The sequence below is a fragment of the Orcinus orca genome, chromosome 1, assembly GCF_937001465.1.
Source record: "Orcinus orca chromosome 1, mOrcOrc1.1, whole genome shotgun sequence".
NCBI classification, from domain to species: domain Eukaryota; kingdom Metazoa; phylum Chordata; class Mammalia; order Artiodactyla; family Delphinidae; genus Orcinus; species Orcinus orca.
The window spans coordinates 105,013,175-105,031,981 of NC_064559.1; the positions used below are offsets into that span (position 1 = coordinate 105,013,175).

General features: G+C 46.8%; 3 non-coding genes across 3 annotated transcripts; 1 reads left to right on the top strand and 2 right to left on the bottom strand.

Annotated features, from left to right (window-relative positions):
- Positions 1–10,745: 10,745 nt before the first annotated feature.
- Positions 10,746–10,819, bottom strand: TRNAV-AAC (transfer RNA valine (anticodon AAC)). The gene has a single exon. It is a non-coding gene; the product is annotated as a tRNA-Val (tRNA).
- A 2,574-nt stretch (positions 10,820–13,393) lies between these two features.
- On the bottom strand, positions 13,394–13,466 carry TRNAV-AAC (transfer RNA valine (anticodon AAC)). The gene has a single exon. It is a non-coding gene; the product is annotated as a tRNA-Val (tRNA).
- A 2,505-nt stretch (positions 13,467–15,971) lies between these two features.
- On the top strand, positions 15,972–16,043 carry TRNAE-UUC (transfer RNA glutamic acid (anticodon UUC)). Its single transcript has one exon. It is a non-coding gene; the product is annotated as a tRNA-Glu (tRNA).
- Positions 16,044–18,807: the final 2,764 nt, after the last annotated feature.

Genomic DNA, 18,807 nt, shown 5'->3' on the forward strand with positions numbered 1-18,807 from the left:
ATAAGAAACAGAAGCAGAATTAGACTGGAATTAGAAAAAAGCCAGAATCAAAATAGAGATAATGAAGAAACCATTGGTTAACAGAGTTAGTTCTTTGTAACTGTTTTTTTGTACAAGAATAATGAGTCAGTCTTGTAACCACTATAACAATAATATGTGTCTACGTTTTAAGGTGTTCAAAGTATTTGGATGGATATGTGACATACCATAATCATTAAAAGAGTAATTAATATTAAGTTTGCAATCAATGCTTGATTATATGGGAGAATCTAATCTCCTAAATTGGACTCGGTGTTGTGCTTAGTTTTAGCATTTGTGACTCTGAGATGCACATGACGCATAGGCTTTGGTGCTTTGCTTACATAAGGAGCGGACTTATTTTTAGAAAAGTATCAATGGGTGAAATTATCAGAGCTGTGATGTGAGCTGACAAAACTGATATTTTGATATTTTCCTTTGACTGTCCCCGCTCCATGCTGTTGCCTGATTGCGAGTCTCTTTCGCAAGCCTTTGCTTCGGGTGCCTGTCAGTCTGTGAGCTCTGTCTTCCAAAGACGAAGGGGTAAGCCTATTTTGGAACTTTTTTGTCTCGCCGCCCCCGGTTCTTCGGTCGCTCTGGAGATGCTTTCTGGAGAGCTGTCAGAGACGTGGACAGGGAGAAGCATTGGTGGTTCAGTGGTAGAACATTCACTTCCCACGCGGGAGAGCCAGCCTCGATTCCCGGCCAATGCACAGTGCTTTTCTCTTTTTTTCCCTCCCCGACTTTTCATGCTTCCTCCTTGTTTGCGTGGTGCACAGTCACGTCCGAAAATTCCGTGGTTCTGGCCACCAGGAGTAGGAAAATGAGAACTAAAATCCTCAAGGCAGTTCTGAGCAGTAGACTCTAAGGAGTCGAGCTAAACTGGGGCTTTGCAGAGCCCTGTGGCCCTCAGGTGTTTGGGCATACAGAGTAGCCTTTGGCTCGCAGCGCAGCAGCCACCTTACTTTCAGTTTTTCTCCTGGAAGATCCTAGGAACCCAAAGAGCCATCAGGTCACTGATTCGCTCTCTGGACCTTGGGCTGACGGCTGGGCCACGTCTCACCAGAGAGCGAGAATCAAGAGAGGAAGGTCCCAAAAGAAGAGCATCTGTGGGGCCCAGCAGACACCTCAGTGTCCAGGGAGGCGCTAGCAGCCCAAGGAAGAGGAAGGCGTGTGGGGAGGAATCCGCGTGGACAGGAGGGGGGATTCGAAAAGGAGGCCTTGCACAGAGATGAGGAGAGGCCTCTCGAGTCTGTGCACCGGACACCGTGCTAAATTTAACGTCGTCAGCCGCCTTGGTCTCTGCGTGTCCCAGGGGCCCGTCGGTGTTGCAGGAAGGATCCCGTGTACTTGGCAATGTGTGTCAACAGGTGTTAGCCTGAAAATTTATATATATTTTTTAAGGGAAAATGAGCAACAGAATCTGGGATATGTTTATCCGGTTTTATTTTATAGCTCTTGGAGGTTCCTTCTAAAGGATTCCGACTTGAGGGTACTAGGGGTGTGGCTGCCTTAAGAGAGACTAGGAGTGATTAATTTTCCCCCAAATCTGTGGAGGATTCCCCTACCTAACAGTAGGGGAATCAAAGATCAGTGACATTTTGGGAGTTACCCACCCTTTCTGTTTTAAAGAAAAACATGATTTATTCATTTTCAAGAGTTTCCATATTCTGAGATTGTCTTTCCACATTTTTAGTATAAAACGATGGCAATTCCTCCCACACTTTAACAGGTAATAACCTTCTACCTCATCCCCACTCCTATTTTCTTCTTCTTCTTCTTCTTCTTCACCAATCTGGATGTTATCTCATGTGGGTTTCCCTTTTAATGTCCCTTATTGGTAATGAATTTGAGCACCAATACATGTTTGTTAGCTACTTGGATTTTCTCATATAAGGGATTCCCCCCCAAAGATCTTTTTGATTTCCCTATAGGTCTGTCTGTCTGTTTCTTCTTGTTTTGTAGGAATTCATTAAATATCTTCAGTACCAGTTGATTATGCTGACTGCAGATACATTCACCCAAGTTGTGACCTGTCTTTTTACTCTTTATTCTGTGTTTTGATGAACAGAGATGCTTGATGTATTCAAATTGATCAGTCTCTTCATTAAGAATTAGTCTTTTTGTCTTATTTTTAAAATCCTTGCTTACCTTTGAGATCGTAGAAGTACCTTGCTACATAATACCAATTAAAATCATTTTAAGTTTCATTTCATTTTAGGTACTTAATCCACACTGAAATGATTTTGGTTACAGTAGAGGTAGGTGTCATATTTCATTCCCCGCCCCCCCCCCCGTCCCCTCCCCAGTGCATGTGATTGAACTGCATGCTACAATTGTTGAATATTTATAACGTTTTTAATACCTTTTCTTCTTAAACCCTTAATTTAGCTCAGTTCCTCTGATTTTTAAATTTTATATATACCAGATAAACTCAGTTCTCTTAATAATTCTAGTAATTTATCTTTCATATATGTAAATAATTATAGTATTCATTTTTCATCTTTACTTTTTTTTTCAAGTGTATACATGTCGATCCCAAACTCCCAGTCTATCCCTCCCCCCCACACACCCTTCCCCCCGGTAACCGTAATTTCATTCTCTAAGTCTATGAGTCTGTTTCTGTTTTGTAAATAAGTTCATTTGTATCTTTTTTTTTAAAGATTCTGCATATAAGCGATATCATATGATATTTGTCTTCCTGTCTGACTTACTTCATTTAGTATGATGATCTCCAGGTCCATCCATGTTGCTGCAAATGGCATTATTTCATTCTTTTTAATAGCTGAGTAATATTCAATTGTACATATGTACCACATCTTTATCCATTCATCTGTTGATGGACACAGGTTGCTTCCATATTTTGGCAATTGTAAATAATGCTGCAATGAACACTGGGGTGCATGTATCCTTTTGAACCATGTTTTTCTCCAGATATATGCCCAGGATGGGATTGCTAGATGATATGGTAGCTCTAATTTTAGATTTTTAAGGAACCTCCATAGTGTTCTCCATAGTGGCTGTATCAATTTACATTCCCACCAACAGTGCAAGAGAGTTCCCTTTTCTCCACACCCTCTCCAGCATTTATTGTTTGTAGATTTTTTGATAATGGTCATTCTGCCTGGTGTGAGGTGATATCTCATTGTAGTTTTGATTTGCATTTCTCTAATAATTAGCGATGTTGAGCATCTTTTCATGTGCCTCTTGGCCATCTGTATGTCTTCTTTGGAGTAATGTCTATTTAGGTCTTCCGCCCATATTTTGATTGGGTTATTTGATTTTTGGTCATCTTCACATCTTATACTGTTTCTTTTTTTTTCTTGCCTTTCCTCATTGGCTAAGATCTCCATCGCAGTGGTGAAAAGATGTGGTCAGAGTGAGGCCTATCTGTCTGATTCCTGATGGTTCCTGATTGGTAAGGGTTGGGGGAGGGGGGAAAGCCAGTATTTTATCATCAGCTATAATGTTCGCTGAAGGTTTTTTGTGTGTTTCTTTTGTTTTTGTTTTTGAAACTACCCGTTAGCAGATTAGGTCTGTTCTCTTCTATACTATTATGTTTAAGTTTTAAAAAATGGAAAATCGATGGTGAAATTTTTCAAACACCTGTTCTGTATTTTAGTGATTATTATTTTTCTCCCTTACATTTTAATGTGGTAAATTAGATTAATTTATTTTCTAACAAGAATCAACTGTTTTCCAGGATAAGATCAATTTTGTCACAATATATATTTTTAATACATTGCTTGATTATTTTTTTAATTACAGCTATATTCAGCAATAAGACAGACCTATAATTTCTGTTTTTTACATTGCCGTTTTTTGGTTCCAATATAAACTCATAAAATAAGTTGGAGAAAATATGCCATCTTTTAATACTTTTGGAATTTATTTGCTCGGGAATCATTTCTTCTACTGAACTTTTTTGGTTCCGGAGCTCTCTTTGCAGGAAGATTTTTAAATTCTGATTTTAAAAAATTTAATGCTTGTAGGACTAGCTCATTTTCCCCCAGAATCATTATTGGAATATGTTCAGTTCCTCTCAAATTTTTAATTTGTTGGCATATATGTGTTTATGAGATTCATTTGTTGTTCCCATATGTCTACAGGTTCAGCAGCAATGACTTCCTTCTTCTCTCTTAACAGTTTTATCAGTTTTAATAGTCTTTTCAGAGCCAACCATTTATACTTTTTCTTCTGTATATTTATTTCTAATTTGAAAATTCCTGGTTTTATATATAATTTCTGCTCCTATCTGCTTTTGTTGTTGTCATTATTCTTTTTGTAACTTTATGAGATGGAGATTTAGCTCTTCAGAAATCAGCCTTAAATTTCATAATTTACATTTAAAGCTGTGTATTGTCCTCTAAAGACTGGCTTAGCTGCACCTTCTGCATATACGTAGTATTTTCAGTTTTGTTTGATATAGAATATTTTCTAATTTTCACATCTGCTTTGATACAAGGATTGGTAGAAGTGTTTCTAAAATTCCAAATACATGAGATTTTGTTCTTATATTTTATAACTGAATTCTAGATACTAGTTAATTCTCTTGAAATATTATTTGTAGACATCTCTACAGCCCCAGAATGAATATATTTTCCTCTGAATATGTTCTCCTCTAATAGGCTCTTGTGGTTTGTTACCAGCTGGGAAACAACACACCAAGTTGCTCTCTTATGGTTTCTCAGACTACCCAGGCTGTGGGTACTCAAGGCTAAATCTGCTAGAGGTCAAGTCTGTGGCCACGATTTCTCATGAACTTTTAAAACTTTCTTTTTCTTTATACTGTTTGTGGCACCAAGGCTGCCTTGTCCAAAGAGCTCTGGGATTTGAAGGGACAGGACTAGATCGGATGACCCTTACCCCTGAGGGCTTAAGACTTTGGGGTCCCAGCTTAATGTAGTGAGGACCTCCTATATGACTTCTCAAGTTAGTCTGGGACTAAAACTTGACTTCCATGTTTCCTGTACTCAAGGCCCCCTGGAACAGAATATGAAAGAAGCTATCTTGGCACTCCAACCTCAAAGTGTAAGCAGCTTTGATGCCTCTGCTTTTATTTTTTGCACTGGCACCTGCAAATGTTAGTGACAAGCTTGGCATCTACCATGGGTCTATCTTTTTTAAAGCTACTGATCAAGCTTTAAAAAAAAATCTCTCAGTTGAAACTGAAATAGATTGTATTCTCTTACTTTGAAAACTATATGTTTATAATCACCTGAATGTATAGGATTTTAGAATTCCTATACTTTTTGGAGTGACACACCAGAAAAAGGAAGCATGGTGAGAACATCCATCACCACTTGCCTACTGGCCTGCTGGAACCAGATTGTGTTCTGCACCTCCAACACATCCATGCTACATCCACTAGCTCTCCCTAAAAAGTGGTCTCTTGATGTCACATTGCCCACAATCCCTAGGTTTGAGTACAAACAAACAAAAGTATCTTTTGCCCTCAGTTTGACAATGCAAGGCAGAAAGATCCACAGTCTCTATACATGAGCTAAAAGACACTTGGGCAAGGGACTCTGGGATTCATTACACATTTGACAGCCCTATGGGGGAGGGAGGACATGGGCACCATGTGGGAATGTCCTCTTGGGTCCACATGATCCTTGCCTAATGGAAGAAGGCACAGCTAGAAGAGTGCAAGAGTGAGGCCCATGGCAGATCTCTTCTTCCTTGGCTCCAAGCACAAATTGGGTAGACAAGCATATGAACAAGGAAAGCACTAACTTTCCCCAAGATACAGTGATATACTTGTGTTGTTGTTGCCAACCATTTTATTAGGATGTTGTTACCTAAGAACTGAAGAAAGGAGACAAAACAGAAGAGAGTGAGAAAAAATTCTCCATTTTAGCTAATCCAGGGTATTGTGCCAATTACCTAGAGTCCTTGAACTGAGATGGTAACAAGTAAAGGCAATTGGCCCCAAGCATTTGATTGTTGTAAAATTTTTGTTAAAGGTATTTAACACTGACAGGTTGGCTACAGGGTGGAAAAAAGGACAGTGTCTATCCTACAGAATTGCCAAGGATTTACAAGTAAGAACTTTCTACAGCATTATTTTTATATGAATTTATTTATTTTTGGCTGCGTTGGGTCTTCGTTGCTGAGTGCGGGCTCTAGGTGCGCGGGCTTCAGCAGTTGTGGCTCACAGGCGTTAGAGCGCAGGCTAAGTAGTTGTGGCAAACGGGCTTAGTTGCTCCGCGGCATGTGGGATCTTCACGGACCAGGGCTCGAACCCGTGTCCCCTGAATTGGCAAGAGGATTCTTAACCACTGCGACACAGGGAAGCCCTACAGCATTATTTTTGATACTAAAGTATCAGAAGCAATTCATTATTCAAAAATTATATGGTGTTTAAATGTGCATTAATATATTCAGACAATTAAAATGCAATTGTTAAAAAGGGAGTTAGACAATCCTAATGATTCAGATGATGTTACTGATAAAATAATGAGATCAAAATTTTTGAGCATTTGTGGCACTCTTACATACATTTCCTTATTTGAAGCTCAGAACAACCCAGGAAAATGTATAATCCATGGTAGAGGGTGAGAGGTTCCGAGGCACAAAAGGAAGATAAGTACTCAAGGAACACCAAGATAGAAAACGACAGGGGAAGGAGGAGAAGAGGAGGAAGAGGCGGAGGCCGAAACAGCTGGATAACCCTGGTCGAGAGAGGGCGCTCTTGCTCCACAAGCCTCTCTGCGACCACAGGTATCAGGACTGCCAGCTTCTTGGAAGAAGCACCCTCCTTCACTCTTGTCTGAGACAAGACACTGAAGAACGCCTTGTCCTAAATGATTTCTCCTCTCAAGAACCGGCCGACAGAAGTGTCGCTCCGAAGTGGTCCATCGAGCAGGGTCCGGGCTTCTGCTGGATCATTTCCCGGGTGTCTCTTCTGGGTAAGAGTGGACCCCGCAGGATTTCCTGCTGTTCCCTGAGAGGCAGTGGGAGAGACGCCAACTTGGCCGGTTCCGTGGCCGCGTGCCACCCAGGTCCCTCAAGTAGGAGGGACGATTCCAGGCTCCTGAGCCGGGCCCCTCAATGGGCTGTGCCAAAAGAACCAGCATAAGAACGGGTTGCCTCCTGTCGCCGCAGGTTCTCTCTCCTCCCGTTGCTAGAAAACGTTGATTCAGCTCTCTTCATAAGCACTGGAGAAGGGACTCAATGATTTACTGTTCCCATAAAAATTAGTGGATGATGGATGGAGACAAGCTGGTGTAGATGATGACAACTAGCTTGCATTTTATTGTAAACTCATTAAAACCTCGTTTTCGTTTAGAAAAAAACCCAACACTGATACTTGAATGATCTTTACCAGAAAAACGGTAATGGCGGCACTGTTTAATTAGCGGAACGTACAGACAAGCCTCCTTGAGAGGCTGTATTTCACCCTTAGAGACATTTTCTGTTCAGAGGTGAGACAACGCCACGCGCAGGTTTGTGCACCGTGGGATTTACTCCTCTTCTGACCGCATCGCGCTGTGTGGCCGGCGGCATACTCTGCTCTCTGACCGCTTCTTAAGGGGCGTAGCTGGTGCTGGCATTAAAAGCAAACCGAGCAGAAACTAACACACCATTGTAAATCAATTATAATCCAATAAAGATGTTTTTAAAAAAAAAAGCAAACCGAGAGACCAGTCACAGACACCATCCTACTATAGCTCGGATTTGAGCCGAGATTACTGCGGCCACCACATAGTATTAACCACCATACGGTCATGATGCGCCACAGGCAGGCTGGCAGTCACTGCACTTCCCGTAATTTTTTGAAGGTAAATATATCCACACTGCTTTTGCTGTTTTATTCTTGGACACCTACAGATGTTCGTGCTTTTCTCTCTTTCATGCTCTTCTCCGATTCTCCCTCTCCATTCTACTACTTAATAAAAGCAATTTTTATTTCTCAGGATCTGGCCCGAGCCTCCTCACAGGCTTCCTGGGAGGTCTCGCTGTCTCATCCATGCCTCTGCTTGCTTTCGCTCCTTTTCACGTTTCTTTTTTGACCTGATCTTTTTCCCGACGCAGCCATACCAAGCACACCTACTAAACCTGCGGGGCAGATGGTCGGGTGAAGGCGGAGCAAACGGGGAGCCGTCACGGAGCCCACCCGGCATTCAGCTTCCCTTGGGCCCCACTTGGCTCAGGCCTGGGGGCTCGTGGCCCCGGGCGTCTCCGGGGCGCTGGCATTTGCGGCGGGTGTGGAGCAAGGCGCGGCGGGGACGCTCGGCTGCCCTTCTGCCTTCGGAATCGCCCGACGCACGGCTTTCCCACGGGTTTCTCCGGTTTTCCCGGGCTCTTTTGAGCAGGTACGACTGCACTGTTAAAGGCGGGTGCCTCGGCATAGAGTGGAAGGCGTGCTTGCTCTCGCTGGGGATGAGGTGAGGGAGAAGAGAGAGAAAGTGACCTAAAGGTATCTCTGTGGTGCAACCGGTTAGCGCGTTAGGCTATTAACTCAAAGGTTGCTTGTTCAAGCCTATTCTGGGAGGCATCTTCCTGGCATCTATGACTCGGGGTCCTCCCTTTTCTATACACTTTCTCCCTCAAAGGCCGAGGTAGGCTCCTCTACTACTATGTTCCTGTACCCTGTATTTTTTGCACAACAGGAGGATCTAACTAAACCCAGATCATCATCGATCCTCCGAGAGGAGCTCAGGAGGAAAACAGGTCACTGGGAATTGAGGAATCCTCAAGAGTAGACTCATCACTACCCTGTGAATTCCTGTAATCAATGAAGTTTCTTCCATTGTCCGTATAGTATTTATTTACCCCTTTGCATATACTTTGAAATTAATTTGGTTCTATGCTTTTATTATTACATGTAATGCTGCTGTCATCATTCTTGTACACATGTCCATAGGGTAGAAAGCCAGAAGAGCAATTGCTCTATCATAGATTCTACATAGTTTTGTATATGATTCCATTTTCTTGCCTTTGTTGACTTACTAGCTATAACTCTTGTTATTTCAGCAATTGCTTTAGGCTTTAGAGCAGACATCTGTAACTTACCACAGTCTGCCTTCAAGTGAAGTCATACCAGTTCACATTTCTCCCCTGCCTGCCTTTACACTTTTGTTGCCATGCATTTTACTTTGCATATGTTATAAACCCAAGGTTTATAACCATCCAAATAATAACAATCCAAGGTTATTACTTTTCTTTAAAATGTCCCATGTTTTCACCAGCCCTGGGACTGGCTGGACCCTGGCCCCGCCCACTAGCAGGCCAACACAAGTATCGGGACACCCGGAACCCCCACAGTCAGCTGTGTCGGGAACCAGCCCCACCCACCAGCAGTCTGACACCAGCTCTGGGACTCCTGGGCCTTGCAGCCAAACCCCAGGACCCAGCTCTGCCCACCAGTGGGCCAGCACTAGCAGTAGCCCTAGCACCTGGCTTCACCCACCAGTGAGCCAGCACTAGCCCACCCCCACCCCCCCCTGTGGAACTGGGGTTCCACAGCCAGTTGCCTCTTGATCCGGCAGTGCCAAGTAGCGGCTGCAGATTCCAAACAAGGCAGGGCCTGACAACCAAAGAGATGGGGACCAACTAATCCTACCAGACCATGCACTGCGGTCAGCCAGGCACAACAGAAGGAGCCATGCAGCCCACATACAGGGCACCCCTAGAGCATATAGATCTGGTGATGAGAGGGGTAGTGTGCTGCTGGTACCCACAGGAAGTCGCCTACAAATGGCCACTTCTCCAAGGCCAGGAAATGTAAACAACCTACCAGACACATAGAAATTAAAAAAGTACCTTAGGCAAAATGAGGTGACAGAGGAATATGTTCCAAATGAAGAAACAAGATAAAACCCCAGAATAACTAAGTAAAGTGGAGATAGGCTGTCTGCCCCAGTAAAAGTTAGATTTTAGAGATGCAGAGAGCAGAAAAAAAGGCGATTCCCAGAGCCCAGGTCTGAATGCAGCTCATCACGCTTCACCACTCCCCGCCTGGGAGACGCTTTGGGCTCTGAGGCCAGGCCACAAGGTAACAGGCTGGGTTCCATCCTACTCTAGCTTTAGCGCTGTGTGCGGCAGAGCCAAGTCATGCTCTCTTTCTGAACCTCACTTTCCTTATGAGTCAGGGGCAGGCTTGGTCCTCAGCGGGTGATGATGAGTGGATCTGTCTACTTCCTGATCTCTGATGTGGCTCTGGGGGCTCTCCTGATAAAGGCACGTTACCGGCTCCTTTTCCTCCCTGACCCGCTCAATTCGTGGAGCCTGAAATTCTTCATCTTCGTGTCTGGCTCGAGCCCCGGGTGCAGAGTTGAATTCGTCCTCTTTTCTTCTGTCACGCAAAACAAATTGTTTCGCAAGTGTGCTGGGGTGAGGGAAAGCCAAGGTTGCTTCACAGGGATGCATTTCTTGGTTTTCAGAGACATAATACGTATCAGCGTGTAGAGGAGATTTAGGCACCAGATGAGAAAGTGAGGGGATTTCCAGATTTAAAGATAACCTGAAGTGGGCCTTCTCCTGTGCCCTCCTTGGAATGTCTGTGGTCTGGTCTCCGAAGGACTCAGAGGAGAGAAAGGAGGGCTGGCTCCTAGTGCTGAGTAGGCTTCAGGTGGTAACGGAACTCCTCCTGGGTTTGGGGAGAGAAAAACGCAGCTACAAATTCTGCCACAACCCATCCCACTCGCCCCCTTTCTGGTTTTTAAACGAGAATGTAAGTTTCAGGGTGGAATAAAAAGGCGGGGAGGAAGAGAACGCTTATTTGTTTCCGCCCGGTTTCGAACCGGGGACTTTTCGCGTGTTAGGCGAACGTGATAACCACTACACTACGGAAAGCACGCGAGCACAAGTACTTAAAAACAACATCCAAGGGCTTCCCTGGTGGCGCAGTGGTTGAGAGTCCGCCTGCCGATGCAGAAAAAGCGGGTTCGTGCCCCGGTCCGGGAAGATCCCACATGTCGCAGAGCGGCTGGGCCCGTGAGCCATAGCCGCTGAGCCTGCGCGTCCGGAGCCTGTGCTCCGCAACCGGAGAGGCCACAATAGTGAGAGGCCCGCATACCGCAAAACAAAACAAACCAAAAAATCCAAGAAATGTATATGTCTTGCCACAACTGGCCCACCAAAAAAAAAACGATCCTGGGAGCACCTGCGATCTCTCAGGCAAGTACACTGCAGCTCCCGAGAGGTGTTAGCTTAGGGTTCCTCACCTCCCGCGAAGCAAGGTCCCTGGGGCTCCCACAGTCTAGATTCAGGCTCCCACATCCAACGCAGGGTCTCCAGTTCCTCAGCCTAGCGCCAGAGATCAGGGAACCCCCCCCCCCCCCCCGCAGACTCCCCAGCTCCCTGAAGCCTCAGGAGCAGGGGGTTAGGTGCGTCTAGACCTCAGGCGACCCAGCCTCACAGCAGCGTGGACACCGCCCCTCCAGGGCTGTAGACCCGCGCCTTGGTGGCCCTTTTCACGGAGCCGGCGGTCAGTGCGCTCGGCTCTTGGAAATGAGCGGTGCTTCGAATCCACCCAGGACCCATAGGAGTCGCCCTCGCCTCCCTCCCTCTCTCCTCCCTCTCCCCTCCTACTCACCTCCCTCCCTCCCCTATGCTCTGGTGAGCCTGACCCGCGCGCTCCTTCTTCACAAGCACTTTCGCAGCAGCACTTCCCCTTTCCTGCAAAGGGGCTTCCTCAGGTTCCTGGCGCTGTGGCTTATTCTAGTCGTCTAGTTGAAGTCCAGTACTTTAATCACACTTTCACGTTTAGCAGGAACCGTAGCAAAGACTGACGTCTCAGGTCATTTGGCTGTTGGAAAAACATCGAACATCAGCGCAGGGGAGAGCCGAATAAAACACCACCTGAAGCTCCTCTACAGTCTAAAGAGAACAGATTCCAGGTTTCTGAAGTGGCGAGAAGGGCCTCCTCACGAAGACAAAGCTTCCTCCTGTCCTTGGAGGACAGGTCCCGAAGAAGCTGGTTTTGAAGGAGATGCCAAAGGAAAGGAGCAACAGTAGCCTAACCAGTGATCTTGACTTGAGATGTCTGTAAGTCACTCTCAAATGGTGTAGCAAATCATGTATATGGAGAGAGAGTGAGAAAGCAAGCTTGGAAAATGTTAACTGTGAGATTAGGTACAGAATAGACAATGCTAGTATTTCAAATTTTTGTATATTTAAAAGGTTTTATGTTTTTGTTTTCTTAATGAGTTTTTCGAAGTTAAGTCCCAGGTTCTCTTTGGATGAAAACTCCATAAGTGAGACACTAGGTTTCTGAAATAAAGGAAGAAAAGAGTGGAGTGGAGGGCAGAAGCCCTGGTGGTTCATCACATTTCCCCTCCCCCACATGGAGGGTGCCTGGCAATAGGAACCCTGAGGAGGGTCTTGCATCGCCCTTCTGGCAAACTACCTCTGTTCGGGAAGAGGAAGATTTAGCGCAATTTAGAGCTTTGCTGACGTAGAATCGAATTCGGGCCCCAGCAGTGAAACGCCAAATTGTAGCTACCAGGCAACCAGACATAACAAACCTCCATAATTTCGCTTCTCCAGTTGAAAACTATAAGAGTAAGGTTAGATTTTTGAGAATGGCAGAGCAGAAAAGGAGGCGATTCCCAGCGGCCCGCGGCTGAAGGCAGCTGTGCAGGGCTCCCAGCCCTTGCACCGCTGCTCATCACTTTTCACCTCTCCTGTTCCGGGTGACGCTTTGGGCTCTGAGGCCAGACCGCAAGGTAAGTGGCTGGGTTCCATCCTGGTCTAGCTTTAGCGCTGTGTGCGGCAGAGCCAAGGTCATGCTCTCTTTCTGAACCTCGGTTTCCTTATGTGTCAGGTGCTGACTTGGCTCTCAGAGGCTGATGAGCGATTCCATCTACTTCCTCATCTCTGAGCTCACTACAGGGGCTCTCCTGATAATAGCACGTGTAAGGACTCCTTTACGTGCCCCTACCAGCTGCAATTCTGGAGCCTGAATTTCGTCTACGTGTCTTTGGGTCGAGCACCCGGTGCGGAGTTGGGTCGGTCTCTCTTGTTCTGTCACGCAAATCAGCGTGTTCCGCAAGCGTGCTGAGGTGAGGTAAGCAAGTGAGCTTCACAGGGATAAACTTCTTGTTTCCAGAGACAAAATACGTGTCAGCGTGTAGAGGAGATTTAGGCGCCACATGAGGAGGTGAGGGGATTTCCGAATGTAAAGATAACCTTAACTTGGCTTTGTCCTGTGCCTTTCTTGGTCTGTCTGTGGCCTTGTCTTCAAAGTGACACAGAGCAGACAAAGGAGGGATGGTTGCTAGTGCTGAGCGGGCTTTCAGGCAATAAGGGAACTCCCCATGCATTTCGGGGGGATAAAAGTACAGCTGCACGCGCTACCTCAATCCATCCCACTCGCCCCGTTTTTTGGTGTTTAAACGTGAATGTTAGTTTCAGAAAAGAATCGACGTGTTTCCGCCTGGTTTCGAACCAGGGACCTTTCGCGTGTTAGGCGAACGTGATAACCACTACACTACAGAAACAGCTCTTTCTCAGGTTTTTAAGGACACTTTCAAGAACTGTATCTCTTGCCACGACTGGCCACAAATATTTTCGAAAGCAAAGGACCCTGGGAGCACAGGCGAGCCCTCAGGTAAGGAGACTGCAGCTCCCGAGAGGCCCTCGTTTAGGGCTCCTCGCCTCCCCCGAAGCGAGGTCCCTGGGGCCCCCACAGCTTCACTTCCCAATCCCGCATCCAACACACAGCTATGCACCGAGTGCAGGGATCGCCCCCGCGGACCCTCCAGCTCCCGGAAGCCCCAGGAGCCGGGGGTTAGGTGAGCCTGAGCCCCAGGCGACCTCGCATCCCAGCAGCGGGGACACCACCCCTCCAAGGCTGCGGACCCGCGCCTCGGTGGCCCTTTTCACGGCGCAGGCGGTCAGTGCTCTGGGCTCTCGGAAATGATCGATGCTTCGAATCCACCCGGGAACCATAGGACCCGCCCTCCCCTCCCTCCCCTCTGCTCCTTCCTCGAAAGCCCTTTCGTAGCAGCCCTTCTCCGGCGTCTCCCGGCAAACGGGCTTCCTCAGGTTCCTGCCGCTGTGGCTTATTCTAGTCGTCTAGTTGAAGTCCAGTACTTTAATCACACTTTCACGTTTAGCAGGAACCGTAGCAAAGGCTGACGTCTCAGGTCATTTGGCTGTTGGAAAAACATCGAACGTCAACGCAGGCCGAGCCGCGCTTCCCGGCCTGTATTGACTTCGTTTGAAGACCAGGCCCAGCAGAAAGCCGCGGAGGACGCAGGCGCGGTCCACGCCCATCTCACGGCTGTTCATTCCTCCCTCAGCGTACTTGATATTCTTCTTGAGGAACAGTTTTGTTTTACCTTTTACAATGTCTGAAACGTCTTTTATTTGCCTTTTACAATTTTCCGGTCAAACAGGTCATGGAGAGCGAATTTTAACCTAGGAAGACAAAGAGGTAAAGGCGGTTTTCCCAGAAAGCCGGTGTCTGGAGGGGGTTTCGTGTTCACCTCACACACGGCCAGCAGGCCGACAACTTTCTTTTTGCTGAAACACTTTAATGCAACGTTGTCTGTCTGTGTGTCTGTGTCTCCCTGTCTGGTTTCCTTTAAAAGTAAAGCTTTACAAGTTTGGGGAAGCACGTGTCATTTTCTCCAGTCTTTGTTTTCCTTCTTTCTTATTGTGGCGGTCATCGCGTTTCCTTCACACGTGAGGTTCAAGTGCTGCGACCCCGAGGAAGGCGCGGGCAGCATGCGCACTGACCCCCAAGCCGCGGGGCTCTGCCTTGTTGCGCGTCGACTCCAAGTGCCGTCGAGGGTGCGACCGGACTGCAGCATCCTCGCCAGTGCTGGAGGGCTGAGTTCCCAAAGAGGCGGACTTGAAAATAGCTTTAGATCAGGACATTTCATGAGATTTTCCCCCTTTTCCCTCCCCTCCAGGTTCCAGTTTTCACCTCCCACGCGCAGCCAGAGGAACGGATTCGCTGTCTTTCGGTCGCGTCCGGCGCGCTGCCGTGCCACGTGGACAGGACGAGGGGGCGGTCGTCCTTTCCCCGACAGGGGCGGAGGGACACTGGGCCCCCGAGGGACCACAAACACACACCCGCGCCGCTGGGGCCCGCAAACCCGATCAGTCAGCCCCTGGAGCCTCCCTGCAGCCGCAAGGGATAGGCGCGGACATCCAGAGCCGGCGAGAGAAGCGCGCTGAGGGCACCCGGCCCCGGCCCTGGCCTCGAGGACTGGCCCGGAAGAGGGACGCAGCCCAGGAAAAAGCGCAAGTGTCGCCCAACGCCCCCATCCGAGGTTCAGGGTGAGGGAGCCGAGCGTTACACTGATTTCCCCGCCTTTATCAGGAGAGTCGTTTGCCCAAGTCCAGAGTCGCAAAAGGGAGGGACTGTGTAGGCCAAAGTCCACCTGGACTGAGAAGCAAACACGAAGTCCTAACTAACTGCATGTGGGGTCTGAGGAAAACTCTGCGTCAGAGACAACTCTTGGTCGGAGCCTTAGGACCTGGAGTTGGCGTCATCTAAGGCAGGAGAACGGCAGGCGCCGCAGGTAGTGAGGGGAAGACCCGGAATCCAGGTCTGGGCGCGCAGCCTTGTTTGAAAGCGTTTTCCGTCCAGCCATCCCCTATCCTGCATCCGCCGGGAGTCTTTTATGGTGTTGGGGATCCCGGGGTCTCATCCCGCGCGCCTCCTCTCCTGTCTACAGCCCCTGCCCCGGCGGCCTGCTCTCCACACGCGGTCGCCTGGCAAAGGCGCGGCTCCAGGGCAGTTCTGAGGTGCGGCCCAGACGGGGCAACTCGCTCGGGACTTGCGGCCCCGGCGGGCCTCGCGGGCGCGTCCACTGTCCCGCAGAGCGCTCGGCCTTTCGCGTGGGGCTCCTCTTTTGGAGAAAGCAGGGAGGGAACGTTCTTCGGGTACAGTTCCTTGGAGGGAGGTGCGGCACTCAGAACAGGAGGACGGGAGATAGTACACACTCATTATAGGCTTCGTATCGTCACTTACAAGTCTTTTTGCGAGCAGCTCCCTGATGGTCTAGTGGTTAGGATTCGGCGCTTTCACCGCCGCGGCCCGGGTTCGATTCCCGGTCAGGGAGATTTAGGTTTTGTTGTGTTGGTTTTTCTCCCTTCTTCTTTGTGGCATCTCAGCACCCAGCAATCTTCACTTCCTCCTCACAAGTGTTATGTGCCCCAAGGTGCAGATGCAGTAGATCTCTGCACTGAATCCTTAAGCCAGTGAGGTGGGCCCCAGGTCCAAGGCTTCTCCCAGGCTGGGAGAGGGGAGGTGTGATGAGCATCCTGGGCAGCCCCTCGCCTCCATGCCTTCCTTCATTTCAGATACCTACAGTCTCACTTTCAGGGTCCATCTAAAGAGAACTCGGGACCTGAGTATGAATTACTCCTTGAAAAAAACAAAACAAAAAACCCCACAAAACTTTGACACCTACGAAAATTTGCAAGAATAGTAACAGCATATATTCTTCAGCAAAACGCACATTTTCCCACATTTGCTTTCTCAGTCTCTCTCCATGTACATAATTTGCTACACCATTTGAGAGTAACTTGCAGACATCTCAACTCAAGATCACTGGGCTGCTGTTGCTTCCTTCTTTGCCGTGTCCCTCAAAACCAGCTTTTGTGGTATCTGTCCTCTAAGGCCAGGGTAAGATTTTGTCCTGGCGAGGAGGTCCCTCTTGCCCTGTTCTCTGCGGGCTATAAGAAGCTTCAGGTGGAAATTTATTCCGCTCTTCCTGATAGTGCAGGCCAGGCACACCTTGAGCTTGTAGGAGGAACATGTCTATGCTGGTATTCCCCCCAGTACCTGCTGCCCTGTGGATTCTGCTTTGTTGCTTTGGTGGGCTGTGGAGTCTTGAGTCCACTGCCCAGTGGAACCACCTACCTTGGGAGAGACCCTTCAGGGAAGTGCAGCTGCCCCCTTGCTTCTTGCCTGGCTCTCTCTCCTGCTAGGATTTTCGTTTGTTTGTTTATAACAATTTACTTTACTCACTTCCCCTCTCTCCTCCTCCTTCCCCTCTGGTAACCATTACTCTGTTCTCTGTACCTATGTGTTTCTTTTTGTATGGTTTGTTCATTCATTTAAATTTTTTTTAATTCCACATACGGGTAAAATCACACGGTATTTGTCTTTATTTACCTGACTTATTTCACTTAATATAATACCCTGAAGTCCATCCATGTTGTAGCAAATGGCAAGATTTCTTTTTTTTTTAAGGCTGAATAGTACTCCATTGTGTATGTATGCCACATCTTCTTTATACATTCACCTGTTGATGGACACTTGGGTTGTTTCCATATCTTGGCTATTGTAAATTATGCTTTGATGTATGTATGGGTGTATATATCTATTCCAATGACTGGTTTTGTATTTTCTGGATAAATACCTAGAAGTGGAATAGCTGGATCATATGGCAGAGTCTTATTCTTACTTTTTTGCAGAATTTCCATACTGTTTTCCATAGTGGCTTCACCATTTTACATTCCTACCAACATTGTAAAGGGTTCTGACTCAACAAAAAGGTGAAGAATCTTTCTGCGGTGGGAGGATGAGGGGAGCAGGTGGAAAATTATCAAAAGTAGGGGATAATTCTCAAGAGCTTTCCAGAATTGTCTGTATCACTGCTGTCAGGTAGGTGGCTGCCTTGTAATAGTGGTGCTTAGTCTGTTTTTTAAAAAATAAGATAACCTCATTAAATTTTTAAAAAATATTTTGGAAATGTCTTTTTGAGAATCTGGAGATTAGTAAGACAAGTTTCTGGCAGTACACAGCATTGTTCTACTCTAAATCACCCTGGAACTGTTAAGTGACTTTCATATATTTAGATTATTTAACATTTAATTACTGAATCCATGCTTTAATAACCCAGGTAACAATGGTGCTTGGTCTTAAATGGTCCTGGCTCCAGTCTGAGGCATCCTGATTTGTGGTTCATATTCAACTGTGCCTCTCCCCAACATAGGGTAGTAACCAAGCTTCTATATCCAGGATCCCAGAGGAATCCAAGGACACGCTTGATTTTTTTCCCTTGTCCTCCCATAGACACCCTTGAGAAAAAGGATACATGAAAGTCTTTCACAAAAGCAGTTTCTGCCTGCTTTCCATCTGAGATACTTTCCTGTAAGAAGAACCAACCAAGGGAACAAACTTTAGTTGTCTTAAGGAAGCTTCTCTGTCTTTTATGCTTTCCTTAATCCTGAGTAAAATATCTCACTTGATGACCTGTAGGTCAGCATAAATAAACAAATACACACATATGAAAGTAAATTAAAGACAGGAAACTAGATGACACAGGTATTGAGAAGATAGAAACGCAATTGCTCCCTTAGAAAACATCATTATCTACATCAAAACAAAGAATCTAAAGTTGAAAGAAGAGAAAGCAGAGTCAACATGGTAGTCTGTGTTTCCTGGTCCTTGGCTTCACCCTGCACTAGGTGGTGGCCCAGTGATGTGAATAATTGACACTTGGCTTCATGGCTGGTCTTCTGTCCAATTCAAACATGTAATCAAGGGCTGACTTGGAACAGATTTTCACCATTTTAAAGCAGCCAAATGCCCTGAGACCTTCAGCCTTGGCTAGGGAACTGTTTAAAACATGAAGGCCTTGTTAAAGTATTAGACTTGAAATTTGATCAAATAGAGCAAAGTGACAAGAGCCAGAGAGAGGTCCTATTTCTGAGAGAAAGGCAAGAAAGAGGCACTGGAATTTGAAAGGAATGACCTGGCAAAGCAATGTCATGAAGAGAAAGGAAAAGGTGGGGGAGGGGAGGAGTCCCACAGTTCCTGGCTTGCAAGGAGCTGTCTCATGCCTCTGATCTGTGCACGTCCCCTAGCTCCTGCAG